Source organism: Lactuca sativa, chromosome 6, assembly GCF_002870075.4.
Source record: "Lactuca sativa cultivar Salinas chromosome 6, Lsat_Salinas_v11, whole genome shotgun sequence".
NCBI lineage: Eukaryota > Viridiplantae > Streptophyta > Magnoliopsida > Asterales > Asteraceae > Lactuca > Lactuca sativa.
The window spans coordinates 69,185,116-69,198,907 of NC_056628.2; positions in this window are offsets into that span (position 1 = coordinate 69,185,116).

Sequence of the window (13,792 nt, forward strand, 5' to 3'; positions counted from 1 at the left end):
TATATATATATATATATATATATATATATATATATATATATATATATATATATATATATATATATATATATATATTCAGGTTCAGGTTCATTTGAAACCATTCTAACTTTATGAGACCGTAAGATCAAATTTAAAAATAATTTTAAAATGTAAAATAAATGGAGAAATCCAAAAAAAAAGATTTTTAAATATTATTTTCGGAACTTGAATTAACTAAAAAAAATAAAAATAATAAAAAATAAAAATATCATTTTTTTTAATAATACGTGAAATATTCTAATAGAATATTACACTGACATATTCTAAAAAATAATTTTAAAATGCAAAATAAATAAAAAAATCTAAAAATTCTTTTGTTAAATATTATTTTCGGAACTTGATTTAACTAAAAAAATTAAAAAAATTAAAAAATCCCGTTTTTTTTTAAAATATGTGAAATATTCTAAAAAATAATTTTAAAATGCAAAATAAATGGAAAAATCAAAAAATTCTTTTTTAAATATTATTTTTAGAACTTGAATTAACTAAAAAAATAAAAAAAATGAAAAAATGTGTCTCACGGTCTCATAAAATTAGACCGTCTCACATGAACCTAACCTTATATATATATATATATATATATATATATATATATATATATATATATATATATATATATATATATATATATATATATATATATATATATATATACACACTTTTTTTTATTGGTATGACTTGGTTATATACAAACTCCTAAATATCATAATTAAAGGGATATATACACTAAAATTTTAATACTTTTAATAATCTGACAACAAAGTCTTAAACTTTTTTTTCACAGTAAAGTCATAACTATCAATCATTTTTAACACCCTTACCGTTTTTTGCCGGTTAGCTGGTAATTAAGAATTTACTGTCAAAAAAATATAGTTTAAGACTTTTCTTGTCAAAATCTTGAATTAGGACTTTACTGTTAAAAAAAATAAGTTTAGGACTTTCTTGTCAAAATCGTTGAAAATATTGAAACTTTAGTGTATATATCTTATTTTGTTAGAAATTTAATGACATAATAGTCTTTAAGCATAAAAGTTATTTGAACATGTTATGGTCAGTTATATTCTATTGAAACCATTAACGTTTGTTTCTTGTTAAATATTTTTTTTAATCTCAACAAACTGACATAAAAAAAATTGAGATAATTATGAAAAAAAAAAAAGAGAATCATGTTTATGTTGGCTTTTTGTAGTTCTAAAAACAGAGAACTAAGAAATCGGAAAAAACAAAACTGTCGTTCTTACCCATTCTCCACATTCACACCATTTTGATTAGGCGTGTATTGTATGTGTTTTCCAATTTGTACTAAAACAAATAAACAAAATTGCCCTTCTTAAACATATATTTTCAAATTTATCTTAAGGGATATGTATACTAAATTCTTAATATTTTCAACGATTTAACAAGAAAGTCTGAAACTTATTTTTTTTAACAGTAAAGTCATAATTCACGATTTAACAATAAAAGTCTTAAACTATATTTTTTTTACAATAAATTCTTATTTACTGGCTAGCCGACAAAAAAGGGTAAGGGTGTTAAAAACGATTGGTAGTTATGACTTTACTGTGAAAAAAAAAATTTAAGACTTTGTTGTCAAATAAGTAAAATTTTTAAGATTTTAGTGTATATATCCGATTCATGATTTGACAAAAAAAAAATTCTAAACTTTATTTTTTTAACAGTAAATTCGTAATTACCAGATAACCGGCAAAAAGATAAGTGTGTCAAAAACTACCGATAGTTATGACTTTACTATAAAAAAATATTTTTTAAGAATTTTTCTCAAATGGTAAAAATATTGAAACTTTAATGTATATATCCATAATTAAAAATATATGATTTAGTTTTATAACTTCTAACTAGGTCTTAGACATTAACAACTATCAACCAAGCAATGAGTAAATTTAAAATTTATTTGTTACGGAATAAATTATAGAATTAAATATTATTTAAATATTAGAAGAATAATTGTAATAAAATGATCCAATTTGACTATATTTGAGACTTAGGTTTTAAAACATACCCTCCTTAATAAATAAAGATATTTTTGTCACATGTCAACATTTTCATTTATTTTGTCATATGTAATTTTGTGGTTATTTTAAATTAATTTTATTTCACATGTCATTTTATGTTTTTTTTTCATTTTATTAAATTCTAGACAGTATTCAAATGTAATAATAAATATATATCAATTTCATTAATGAACTTTCTTTTTAATTTCAAAATTACTAAGTTAAAGATTCGTTAATTTTCTTTATTATTTGTTTAAATTTAAAAGAGAAAAAAAAAACTTTAATTTGTATAATTCAATATTTTTCTCACTTTTTTTATAAATTCATACTTTTCAAATGTTTAGAATTTTGTATTTAGTTTTTCTTTTAAATAAACTCATATAATACATGGGTTACACACCTAGTTCACTTAATCAACACCTTGGTTGATTAATAAATTTTAATAGCATGCAGAAAACATTATATGTTACGCTTAATGTCATTAATCAATGAACAACTAGTTTCTATATTAATTTAAAATGAGTCACTAATTAGCGAATATATTGTTTCGTTATAATGATTGTTTGATTGATAAATTTTAATAACATGCAGAAAACATTATATGTTACGCTTAATGTCATTAATTAGTGAACAACTAATTTCTATATTAATTTAAAATGAGTCCCTAATTAACGAATTTCTTGTTTATATTATGAGAAATTAAATATCCTTTTATTTTTCGTTTCTAATTTTCTTCCTACCTGACAAGTATACAAATTTAATATTTCATTCAAATTTAAATTAAATTAAATGACACTTCTCACTATCTAAAATAGATAGAATGATATCAGACACAAAACGTAGGAGGATAATTAATTTATCTTAAATTATACCTATAAGACATGTAACAATATACTTTGTTAACTTGACATTCATGTGGCTAAAAATGTTCACTTCACAACAATTCTGTTTTTAATCAAGATAAAATAAAAAAATCGGTTCAACTACAAAGAAATCAAAGATCGATCCTACTAACGGAATATTCTAGAATCCTAATATTTGCAAAAATATGTGTTTATGTCTTCCTAGTGCTTGTTCTTAAACCAGATAGATTATAAATCAAACTTATGTGAAACCCAATTCAGGAATGGAAGAATGGCAATCATCAAGCTTCATCACTAGTTGTCTAGTTCACGGGAGTAGGAAATCCACACATCATGCTTCATCCTTTCCCACCTCCCATGATGTGGATGCAACATAAGGTGTACCAAGTGAAAACCTGTTATTACTGTATTACATTTAATATTGGTAAGTTTAAACATTTTTTATTAGTATACACCCTAAATATGTATATCTAGCTGTTAGCAACCAATATTGAATATATAAAATAGTTTGTTACCCGTTAATATTAACAAACAAAGATAAAGATACTCTACTTTGATAAGAATCCTCTTTTTTTCCTCCTTTTTGGCTTCCATCGGCATGGGAGGTGTTTTGGTACGTCTTTTTGCTTTTTGGAATACGCCATTCGCACCAAAGATGATAATGTTCGTTTGATGCATGTTTCTTTTCTTTAAATAACTTTATTTTTCTTTGTGCTAGATCTACTAAAAATTTATTTTTTTGGATGTTTGTGAGGGTTTGTGTTTGAAATTTTGCTCTTTTTCTTTTAATCATTTTTATAATAATTTATACAATAGTTATGAAGGTACTGCAATCCAAGACCCTATGAGGGGCCTCAAAATTTTTAGCTAATCTTAGGGAAAATAATAAAAATGTACCTCGAACTCGGAAGCGGCAAAGAAGGAGAAGAAGATGTGATCAACATAGCGGGACAAGAAGGTTATCAATATCATCGAGGAAAAGTTAGAAACGGGCATCTTTAAAGTAATTTAGGCAAATTAGAAAAATTAGAAAAAGAATATATTTGATTTCTACCTGTTAGTTCTTAAACCCCTTATTGGGCAAATCATTATTGCTTCGCCAAAAAGTGTCGAATGTTTCCTAAATTTCGGTTTTATATGATTTGTTTCACAAAAATTCCAATCTCAAATCCAAATAGAGATAATTTATTTTGTAAAGTCTTTTGGTGAATTGGTGTTTGTAAATTTCTAAGAGGCTTGTGTGTGAGATATGTTGTCACTCAGGTTTTTATCACTTAAATCTATGTTTTTTGTTGGGTAAAATTTATGTATTAAAAAGTGCATTTTGAGATATATTAATTGGGTTGGTTGGTTGCATAACCCTCAAATTGTACTTAAATCTATGTTTTTTGTTGGGTAAAATTTATGTATTAAAAAGTGCATTTTGAGATATATTAATTGGGTTGGTTGGTTGCATAACCCTCAAATTGTTGTTATGTAGTGTTTATTTTTTCGATTAGTTTCTTGCTAGTCTGGTCCCAATAAAATTTTGCCGCTCAAAAAAAATAAAAATAGTGAACAATTAATTCCTATATTTAAAATGAGTCACTAATTAAAGATTGTCTTGTTTAAATCATACAAATATAATATTTAACAATATACTTTTTCACATGACTTTCATTCATGTGGCTAAAAATGTTGACATGATATCACATCTATGCTATTTTTAATCAAAATAAAATAGAAAAGAAAAACGTCTTAAACCCTTATAGAAACTTGGAAGATCGTCTACATCAAAGACCAAGTTTTCAAATCCTATGAAGATCATCTCATCAAATATTGATTCAACTACAAATAAATCAAAAATCGATCCAACTACAAGTTATGTCAAAGACCCTATGAAGATCCTCTACATCAAATACCAAGTTGGCAAAAACATATGTTACATCTTCTTCTTCCTTCTTAAACCAAATTGATTATAGATCAAACTTATGTGAAACCCAAATATGGAATGGAAGAATGGAAATCATCAAGCTTCATCATTATATCATCAAGCTTCATCACTAGTTCTCGTTAGTGCGAAATTCGGCCCGGAGCACATCGAGCTTCATCCTTTCCCACCTCCCATGACGTGGAACCCACATGGATGCAATATATTGTGTACCCGACTACCTAGTAAAAACATACTATTATTGTATTACATCTCATATTGCTATTTTTTTGTTAGTATATACGCTAAATATGTATATCTTGCTATTATCGAGTATATAAAATAGTTTGTTACCTTTTAATATTAAGAAACAAAGATAAAGATATTGTATTTTGATAATAATCCTCTGTTTTCTCCTTTTTGGCTTCCATCGTGTTGAAATATTAGTATAAAGGTGCATGATCAACATTGATAAGAATAAGTTAATTGGTTGGATTTTGTAAATTATTAGTTGTTAGAGGGTGTGTTTTGTCAATATTATTTGTGTAGGGGTTGTGGCTAATTTACTTTAAACTCACAGAAACACGCAAAATTTGGGTCGGTTAATGGGTCAGGGTTTGATACGGGTTTTACCCGCATTTGCCCCGATTCTTTACCCGGAGTATATATTCTAGCAGCTCAGTGTAAATTGGGACGAAAGATTCATTTTGTACATTTTTCCATACTCATTTATCTTCGTCTAGTTCTCTCTTTGTAGATTTGGGTTTATGCAACTCATGTTTATTCATATTCTTTGTAATCTCAGAGTTAGATTTAGGTTAAGTTGTAATTCTTTGAGTGTGAGTGTGATTGTAGTGAGGTTTTTCCCTTGTACGTTCCTGAAAACCAACTGGATCTTGTTTTAATCAATAAAAGATCTATTGATGTTGTCATTATGTGTGTGATTTTATCGTTTTCAACATGGTATCATAGCCATTTTGAGGTCATTGTTCATTTTCTATGTCTAGGTATGTATAAATATTGTTTTCTCTGTTTCGTTGTCTAGGTCTTTGTTGATCTATGGCTTTTTCTCTATTGTCTAGATCTGTGTTGGTCTAGGGTTTATGCTGGTTGTTTTGTGATTCCGTTTATCTTTCGATCACTTTTGTGTTAGCGTTTCTTCATCTTAAAAACCCTCGTTTTTGGGGCTTCTTCATTTAGAATTTCTTGGCCGTTGGTTGTATTCATGGTTGATCTTGTTGGATTAGGTGTATAAGTCCATAACTACAATTGGTATGTACTTGAATTAATAGTAGCACAATCATTTTTTATTGCCTTCATACCAGCAACTAGACAGAATGACCTATTGAGAAAGAGGAAGAATTTATTATTTGGAATAATAAATTAATATATAAAATGATTTATTAATGTATTATGAAAATAATATATTAATTAAAAATCATGTTATTTAATTAATATTTAATCAGAAATTAATTTGGAGTTAATTTTGGGATTAAAGGAATCAATTAAAAGTACATGGGCTATTTAGCAATTAATTAATATTTGTGGTTTTAGGCTCTTGGACCATCCTAGAAGGGATGAACTAAAACTTCTAGGGAGGCCCTAGAATTTTCGTCCATGGCCATAAGGATGGGGAGTTCATGGGCTAGTTAGGCATTAAGCTGGAAATTAGGGTTTCCTTCAGCAAACCCTAGCTTTGGCTCTATGCAACCAACAACTATTTAAGGAGCCTCAACCCTATTGATTTTGTCCATGCATCAAACCCTAAGGATAGCCTAAAATTTGAAGTATCTTCCTCCTCTCTCCTCCCATCCTCTTGCATAGTGTGTTTGTGAGCCATTAGAGGTGTTACACTTGTGACACTTCCTCTCAAAGTTCAAAATCTTCAAGGAATCCATTGTTATTACAACATAACAACAAAGGTATGTACTATAACCCTTGGTTTGTCAATTTTGAAAACTGTAGTTACCTCCTAGTGTTTCTTGTTTTGTGTTCAATGCTTGTATGTCTAATAAAGAAAACATAGATCCAACATATTAGGGTTACATGGACACATAAGGATTGTTTGTTATGATCAAAACTCATAAGTGGTATCAGAGCTTTTGGTTTTTGTTTTCAATTAGATATGATGTAGTTGATTAAACTTAACAAAATTAGGGTTTATGGCATTAAACCCTAGGCCTTATAATTTTCGCAAATTAGGGTTTCATAACCCGGGTTTTTGAAAATTTGCTAAGGGTTTTTTTAAACCTTTCATTTGGCCTCCTAAATTTCGAGATCTAGGGTTTCCTAACCCTAGGATTTTCGAAAATAAGGCAAGGATTGAAAGCCTTGCCTTCCACCCCAAGTCATGATTTTGTAAATTAGGGTTATGGGTAGAGTTGTTATTTTTGGTAATTATCTTCTTAATTGTTTAATTAGATAATTAAAGATTTTGATATATCTCTCCCATATTTTTGAGATTTAGGGGATAAGAGATTAGGTTAAATTAAAATTTAAAATTTAAATTAAAATTGTTTTTAATTTTCAAAAATTTAAAAGATTTAAAAAAACCCTAGTACGCCTCATTCACGAAGTCGATATATAATGGGAGTTTAAGGAAGTGGCCTACAAAATGATCGTCATTAGGTATCAACTCTTACCCACTGCTCCCTTGATTGGTGGAGGGTCGTTATCCGAACGCGTTTGATAGGACACTTAATTCTCATTAATAAGTATAATGGAATAAATAAAGTAACTAAATGTTTTTATTAAATTCCCAATCGTAGTTACTTTAGGAAAAATATGAATTTGATGCTAATCCATGAAATTGCACATTGCACTTTATAAAAGTCGTTAGTGGAGCGTATGTGGTTAACCGACGCACTAATATGGACTAATAAAGGGTGGCAATGGGTGTCTCATAAATTATCATTTATTAATGGAGCATGTGTGGTTAACTGGCATATCAATTAGGTGATAAATGGCATCGAGAGCGCCAAGCTAATTTGCATGGTTATTCACACCTTATTTGTGATCCTCGGTATCCCAGTCACAAATGGAAAGGGTATAATCGAGATTAAATATGTCATTGAATAGTTCAATGAATCTCAAAAGATCTAGGAATTTCAATTTAAAAACCTAATCCATTCAAATTTCATTTTTTGTGGTGAAATTGGTAAATCGTCATTTACCTACCTTTAAATAATTTACAATTAGATTACGACATCCCTCTTCTGAATTGTGAATTATTTAGTTGGATCCTAGCCTTAATATTTCATTTGGGTTTTATATTAATGGTTTTCTTATCTAATCGAAACTTGTCCTTCTTCCTTTTCAGATGTCAACTTCAAACAATGCTTCTGGTTCCTCATCTAACAACAACTCCTCCAACAGCATCTCGCTCTTGAGTATCCGCTCAAAAATCACTTTTGATGGCTCCAATTATAATGATTGGATGTGTAACATCAAGATGGCTCTGCACTTCGAAGACAAGGAATATGTACTCGAAAAAGAGTTGAACGAGATTGATGAAACAACTGCTTCTCCTGAAGAAATGGTTGAGTATAGGACATATTGCAATGATGCTACCAAAGTGGAATGCATCATTGTGGCTACTATGACCCCTGGGCTACAAAGGTTCTATGAGGATTACTGGGCGTATGAGATGAATAAGGACTTGATGGAAAAGTACCATCAACGAGCTCGTCAAGAGAGATACGAGATAGTAAAGTCCGTCATTACTAGCAAGATGAAGGACGGAGAGTCTGTCACAACTCACTTGCAACGCATGCAACGTTATGTGGATCGTTTGTTGAAACTCAATGTGAACTTCGATGAGGAATTGGCCATTGACATAGTCTTGCACTCATTGCCTAGCTGTTATGATCAGTTCATTATGACTTATCATTTGAACAAGGAGGAAACCACATTGAGTCAGCTTCAGAGCTTGGTGAGAATGGAACGAATGGGAAGAAGAGGAAATCTCATCTGAAATAGAATTGCAAGGGAAAGTCCCAAGCAAGGTCCTCAAGAAATGGACCAAAAGGAAAAGCCAGTTCTGATGCTTCTCCTGCCTCTAATCCTAAGGAGGCTACTTGCTTTTACTGCCATAACAATGGGCATTGGAAACGAAGCTGCCCCAAGTACTTGCAAGACATAAAGGATGACAAGATTAAGCCAACCTTGGCAGGTAGTTATACTATCCTATCTAAAAACTCATCACATTCAAACTCTTGGGTCCTTGATACGAGATGTGGTTTTCACAATTGCTCTGACTTGCAGGGATTAAAAAGAAGTAAGGATTGTTGGATTAATGTCTAAGTCCATAACTATATTTGGTAAGACTTGACCCGACCCGGCATGGTCCATTTGGGTTGCATACCATCATGCACTTGAATGAGAGAAATAAGACACTTATGGTTATTAATATATTATAAGTTCTAGTATATTAATAATAAGAATAATAAGATTATTTAATTAGTATTGATCAAGAATTAATCTAGGATTAATTAAGTGATCAAAAGAAGACTAATTAAATATATGGGTTGATTGTGTAAATCATCCATACTTGTATAGTGGGCTAATGCTCCATGGATAATCAAGTTGGGCTAAAACCCATAGGATGGTCCATGGATGCTCCATGGTGTATTTGTACCCATGGATCCAAGGAAATGGAAAGCCATGACAATTAAGAGTTTACCCTAATTGTGTAACTATATAAGCATCTTATTATTGAGGAAAAATCGGCCACTAGTAGTATTCAAGAAAGGGCTAGCCGATTTTGGTGAGTGTAGAATTCTCTCAAGTCATTCTAAGTGTTTTGATGATTGTGATTCCATTTGAGGTGTCACACTTGGGGCACTAAGCACTCAAGCTTCATGAAGACTTTCTACATCAAGAGGTATGTATTCTATCTTGTTACATTATTGTTTTGTATGCTAGATTAGGATAATACCTTGGAAGTTCTTATTTGCATGTATAATAGAGAAAACATAGATCCAAGGTATTTAGGGTTGCATGTACACTTAGGAAGTGTTAGAATGCTCAAAACCCAACAGTGGTATCAGAGCCACGGGTTGTTTTCTGTTATATTGATGCAAATATTTTATTTTCAAAGTTGGAAAAAAAGAAAAACTAATTATTTGTAAAATTTGAATAATTTGCTTTATGAGTTGAATTAGGTCAAATTTAATAAAAGATAAAATAATATGATTATTTTATTAGTTTTAAAAGTTTGATCTAAAAAGTTTTATTTTTTTGAAACCTCCATAAGTTATGGATTTGAAAAGGTTTAAAAAAAAAATTGATTCAAAGTTTTTTTGGAGTTACAAAATTTGGTGTTAATGTTTTAAAGGATTACATAACTTAAGAATAAGTTATGGATCACCAAAAGTTTTTTGTGTTATCTTGTTTTATGAGTGAATTTGGATTAATGATGAAAAGTATGTGATAGTTGGTTTTAATCCAAATTAATCTAAGAATTGATTCAAAAATGTGTTTTTGTAACTTGTCCTCAAGTTATATGAAAAGTCACATTTAAGAATCATAAAACTCATAAAAATTGGCAAAGGTTACAAAATGAAGAGTCTAGTTCTAATTAAATGGTTTTATGACTCCATAACTTGTCCTCAAGTTATGGAGGACCAAGAGTCTCTTCATTTAATAAAATAAAATAAAATAAAATAAAAAGTGTAACCTTAATTAATTCCATAAGTTATAAAATAAAGAAAAGTTAATTCTTTTATTAGTTTAAAGTCTTCCATAACTTGTCCTCAAGTTATGGAACTTGAAGAGTTTTTGGATTAAAACTACTTTAAACACATAAGTTATGGAATTAATTAGTTTTGAATAGTTTCAAAACTTGCCCTCAAGTTTTGGAATTTGTAAAGTTTTCACTTATGAATACTTTAATTCCAAGTTAGCCCTTAGAATTTTAAAAGTTAAAATTCAACCCTTATACTTTATAATATTATAAGTTAATAATATATATATGTATAAGAGTAAAGTCAGTCTTACCGCTAGTACGCCTCATTCACGAAGTCGGTCTATAAGGTGGGTATAAGGTTGTTGCCTATAAAATGGCAACTTAATGGGTGTCCACTCTCACCCACCGCTTGCTTGACTGGTGGAGGGTCGTTAGCCGAACGGGTTTGACAGGACTAGAATTCTCCCTTCATTAAAAGTATTAATGATAATACTAAGTAACTAAACTCTTAATAATACCCAATCTTAGTTACTTAGGAAAAATGTGAATAAGGTGCTAATCCATGAAATTGCACTTTACACTTTGTCTAAGTCGTTAGTGGAGCGTGTGTGGTTAACCGGCACACTAACTTGGACTTAACAAGGTAGGTAAAGGGTGACTTAATATTTATCATAGTAGCGATGGAGCGTGTGTGGTTAACCGGCACATCGATTGAGGGGTAATTTATTAAGGGTACCAAGTGATTTGCATGGTTACTTCACACCTTGTTTTATGATCCTCGGCATCCCAGTCACAAAACCTGAAGGGCACACTCGAGATTGAAACATGCCTTTGAAAAGTTCAATGAATCTCAAAGATCTAGGAGTTTCAAAACCAATTAAAACCTAATAATACATTTCGTTTATCTTGGTGGAAATTGGTGAATCGTCATTCACCTACCTTCAAATATTTTATAGCTTGGATTACGGCATACCTCTTCTAAGTTATAAAATAGTTTGTTGGGTCCTAGCCTTAATATTTCATATTGGGTGTCATATTAAGGACTTTAAATCAACTATCTTGAATATCTCCCAAAAGATGTCTGGTTTAGACACCTATGATCTTCCCAAATCTCTTGAAACAAGGTTTCCTAATGAAGATGATGTCCCATGGATATCATACTTCTTCACCTCTTCAAATTATTCTCCCTAACCCACAAGTTCTTGAAAAGTTTAAGGTCACTCAGGCCCTATTGGCAAGGCAAGGTCTAGGTGTGGTCACATCTTGGAGATGTAGTCACATATTGACAAGCCGGGAGAGTTGGGTGTCAAAGTCTTGAGAAAGTTGGTGGTTCAACTACTTTCTAAGTCACATAGTGAGTTCTTTTGGAACACCTATGAAAAAGACTATGACAAGACCCTTAATGATCTTGTCTATTTGTTAAGATCAACTTCCTAAAACTTTATGGACATTGACAATGATGACATTGGATATCCAGTAAAGCATTCTCTTCCCAATGGAAAGGGATCGGCTATAGTCAACTCGGTTGACCAAATGGTAAAGAGAAAAGCTAAGTCTGTGATAGTCCTGTGTACCATTATCAAAGGGTCCATATGTTTGTATTGCCAAAGAAAGGGCATTGGTTGCGAAGCTGCCAAATTTACCTAAGGATGTTAAAGTCAATAAGTTTGACTCTACTTCAGGTAAATTCCACTATCTAACTCTGTTAAGTTTCTATTCTGAGATTCTTGATACATGATGTGACTGGGTCACATGGCGATGTTTTAAGAATCAAAGGGAAAAAAAGTGAAGAAACTTAAAGAAAGAATATGCTGAATCTGATCGCGTAGATGGATTTCTATCGCATAGTTTGAAAAATCGGATTCTTGAGCTACTTCTTAGGAGTTATGAGATATTGCCTAGGAATAGATAACAACAAGTTCTCATATGGATTGTAAGGATAAGTTTTTTCCGCAAAGTTTTAAAATAAAAGAGAATTTTTTGATTTTATTTATTTTAAAATATCCTTACAATGGCATTTGAGGAAAAATTGTTGCTTATATAATTCCGTTAAGAGCAAGAGTGGAAATATGAAATTGATTCTTTCATTTGTGGTAATGTCTAAATTTACCAAATAAGGAAAGATTCTCATCATCCAAGGTTCAATTGGACCGGAACTTGGAATCATGCAAGTTGTATAGCATGATGAATGAGAACTTTCAAGTTTTGGAAAATTAAGACTAATTACTTGTTCACATGGATGTGTGAATCAAGTAAAGGACTAAGGGATCGAGTACACATTCTTGTGCACTGGTCAAGTCCACCACAAAAAGTTTGATAAGACTATTCGTCATGATTTACTTAAGTTCAGTAAATATGATTATACTTACAAGCTTAAGTGTAACTCTGAGACATTGGAAAAGGTTCCAATGTAAGGCAGAGCGAATAAGAAGAATCAATTTAGGCAGTAAGATAAAAGTTTCTCAAATCTGAAAAGATGGGAGAGTACTTTAGTATCAGTTTTTGTGATCATCTTAATGATTAAGAAACCATAGCACAATTAGTTCTCTAAGGAAATCTTAGTGCATTCTTATGACTAAGAAGAGGGATCTTGAATTGTTGAAGTGGTTAAATCAAGAAGATGAGTCATACTTCGTTCCAATACAAGTCTTAGAGTCATACTCCAAGATTGTAATTTGAGTGACATGTCTCAAAAGAAGGTTAAAACACTTGTCAAATGTAAGAGTAAAAGTTTTTTCTACTCTTGTACATTTGAAATTGGTAAGTTGTGATGTTTTGGATAAAACAAAGACCAACTTAGGCCAATTGTGTGAAGTGTTTGTCTTGATTAGAATCCTCACTATCTCTTGGATATTTGAAAAGGGAGTCTTATATGTCAAGAGGACAGTGGGAGTCTTAAAGGTCTTGAAAGTCTCAAGAAATAATCAAGAATAAAACCTGAAGTTCTTCGCTAGCACACGACTTGAGGTTTATAACCTATCGTGTTGACATATCTGTGCCCATTCCAGTTAAAGTTGGCTTTGCATATGAGTTCTTAGAGTTCTCAATTTGTTGCACAACAACTTGGAAGCAATGGCAGGCCCTTGAGCTGTCAGGTGGCAAGAAGTTAAGATTGAGTTCAATCCATATGAGTTTGGATTTGTCATTATCCTTGTCTTGTGACTATGGTTTTGGCAATTCACATGGATAAGAACACATACGCCATTAAATCTAAGTGTCATAAGGTTTCTCTCTGATTCATGAAAATGATGGTGAGGAAACACTTTCACTAAGTAGATTTTAG